Genomic DNA, 3,138 nt, shown 5'->3' with positions numbered 1-3,138 from the left:
CTAAGTAAAACTAACTCTTTCCCTGGATGTTGTTATAAATCTGATTGTGGTTTCTGATGTGCTCTGTGTTACAGTGGTACAGGGTCAGAATGGCTGGGGAGTGACTTACACTTCTACTCACATCTGTGCCTTAAAAGGATCAACAGTGGACATACGCTGTACCTACAGATACCCATCCACGATAAAGAGAGTTGATCAAACACTCTGGTTTACTAAAGGGAGTAATAATGAACCTGTGGATCTGACAACAGACCCGGACTACAGAGGTCGTGTGCAGTATCTTTTTAATAAGAACGTCTGCACTCTGAGAATCACAAACCTGAGAGAAAGCGACTCAGTTGTGTACAAGTTCAGGTTCATAACAGACCAAGAAGGAGGGAAATATACTGGTGAACCTGGAGTCTCTTTGACAGTCACAGGTAACATTTTATTTGAAATGGAGCAAAGCATTAGTTCAAGCAGAGCACAGAGCTTTACCAGCTACTTGGCTACCAGCTGACTAATAACGGTCATTATATCCAAAGGAGTGTATCCATTAAAACTTGTTACTGTTATTCTGCTTACATGCTAATGCTAACACCATCTGCTGCCACAATCTCCTCATTATGTGCAAAGCTTTTAATAATGTTGATTTCTCTCAAATCTAATGTTCATCTATGTGAATATTAAGGTTAGTAAGAAGAATTATTGCTATAAGTTAATTTTTCTACCAAATCTAAATTCATAACCTTTTGCAATAAATATTTAATTCCTTGATGTTGTGATCAGTTAGTTTTTAGATGTTTCAGAACATTTAGGAAATGTTATTGTGAACATGTGAGTATTTTCTTGTCTATATTTGTTTGTTGATCCAGGCCTCCAAGTGCATGTTGGACCATCTTCACCCACCAGGACAGAGCTGACATGTCACAATAATTGTCAGCTGCTTGATTATCCTTCCTATGTCTGGTACAAGAATGGCCAACCAACTGAGGAGAAGACAGGTTACTTTTATCAGAACCAAATTAATCCTGATGACTACTACTCTTGTGCTCTATCAGGATACGAGTCTTTCTGCTCTCCTCCAGTGTGTGAGTTTTCTCTTCTCTTCATTAACGCATTGAGTGAAAAGTTTAACCCACATAGTTTACAAGAAGTCAGACTCAGTTTTAACTCTTACACAATTTAATTTATACTTTGTAGTTTTATCAACATAACTATTTTTACACTGACCAAAATGCGATGTTAGTTGTTTCTTTTAAAAACATGCTAGCTTATGCTAAGGTGGGTAAGTGTAGTTAAGTACAGGACACACAATACAAGCAATGTGATGTCACAGCAGGATTTATAGAAAGAAACAAAAGAGGTGAGGAAGGTAGACCTACAATATCTGAATCAAAAGGACCAATAACATTTAATGTTACGACAACTCAGCAAACAGTCTGAACACACACACAGACACACACGCCACCAGTAGGAATCTAAAACTACCTGCATTAAAGACAGTGAGTACCTGGGACAGTATTCTGGTCAGTGGCAATAATCGAACATTAAAAATAAAAGTGTTAAGTGGTGTTAATTCTACTTTCATTTATTTATTCCTGCATCCATTATTGTTTTAAATTACAATCGAATTAAATAGAATTTCTTTTATGATAACATCTCATAGTCAAGTTAATATGTGTTCATATCTCCTCCAGATGGTCCAAAGCTTCCCTCTGTGTCAGTGAGTCCCTCTGGTGAAATCATTGAGGGCAGTTCAGTGACTCTGACCTGTAGCAGTGATGCTAAGCCAGCAGCTAAATACACCTGGTACAAAAAGAATGTAAATCCAGACCTTCAACCTCTCAGTAAAGAACCACAGCTTGTCTTCAGCTCCATCCAGTCCTCTGATTCTGGAGAGTATTACTGTACAGCTGAGAACCAGCTGGGGAAGAGTACATCTGAATACATCTTTATTGATGTGAAATGTGAGTGAAACAGATTAAATGAAACAAACAGACTAAATTTGTCCAAAATCGTATTAACCACAGTGAGATGTTACTGATCATACCTGCTTCACATTGACAGTCTGTAGCTGTAGTTCACTGAGCAGTGCCAGATTTTGAATTTTGGGACCCAGATTCAAATGATCACCACCTGTCTGCCAAACCCCCTTTGAAGTTGCTACACACAGCTATTGATTGCTAATGATTTAAATAACCTATGCACTGTATGTGCAACTGCAGTAACACACCATTGACCTAGAATAGAATAAACTCTGTTTACAAATCTCCTCCAGATGCTCCAAAGCTTCTCTCTGTGTCAGTGAGTCCCTCTGGTGAAATCATTGAGGGCAGTTTAAAGACTCTGACCTGTAGCAGTGATGCCAACCCAGCAGCTAAATACACCTGGTACAAGAAGAATGTAAATCCAGACCTTCAACCTCTCAGTAAAGGACCACAGCTTGTCTTCAGCTCCATCCAGTCCTCTGACTCTGGAGAGTATTACTGTACAGCTGAGAACCAGCTGGGGAAGAGGACATCTGAATACATCTTTATTGATGTGAAATGTGAGTGAAACTGCTTTTTCTAAAAGCAATTAAAGACTTATTTGCACAAGGTTGTTTTCAGCTTGAACTATTGTTAGCAGATACAGTAGAAGGTAGTTTTACTCTTTCCCACTTCTAACTTTTTATAAAAAATGTGTAGTAAACACATCATCAATCTCCTCCAGATGCTCCAAAGCTTCCCTCTGTGTCAGTGAGTCCCTCTGCTGAGATAGTGGAGGGTAGTTCAGTGAATCTGACCTGTAGCAGTGATGCTAACCCAGCAGCTAATTACACCTGGTACAAGGAGAATGAATACTCACCAAAAGCATCAGGACAGATCTTCACCATCACTGATGTCACACCTGAACACAGTGGGAATTATTCCTGTGAAGCCCAGAACAAAATAGGACGTCATAACTCCACCTTACATCTGATTGTTGTAAAAGGTAAGTTTTTTCATTCAGCTACACACTGCAGTTATTGTTGGGTCAGGTTAAGCATATGTAAAATACTTATTATACATATACAATGAAACATGTTTGTGTGATTCACTGCTGACTGGAGGAATCAGCTCAATTCAAATCATGGTAAAGAAAGATCTGAGAAAGAGAAAACTTATCAATGACTTT

General features: G+C 38.7%; 1 long non-coding RNA gene across 1 annotated transcript; it reads left to right on the top strand.

Annotated features, from left to right (window-relative positions):
* The first annotated feature begins 387 nt into the window (after nucleotides 1-387).
* On the top strand, nucleotides 388-2,715 carry LOC128379837 (uncharacterized). The gene is made up of 3 exons (XR_008323465.1): nucleotides 388-419; nucleotides 855-1,070; nucleotides 2,695-2,715. It is a non-coding gene; the product is annotated as an uncharacterized LOC128379837 (long non-coding RNA).
* Nucleotides 2,716-3,138: the final 423 nt, after the last annotated feature.

This window comes from Scomber japonicus, chromosome 2 (genome assembly GCF_027409825.1).
Source record: "Scomber japonicus isolate fScoJap1 chromosome 2, fScoJap1.pri, whole genome shotgun sequence".
NCBI classification, from domain to species: Eukaryota; Metazoa; Chordata; class Actinopteri; order Scombriformes; family Scombridae; genus Scomber; species Scomber japonicus.
The sequence above is the reverse complement of the archived record's forward strand: the minus strand, read 5'-3'. Positions and strand labels throughout refer to the sequence as shown.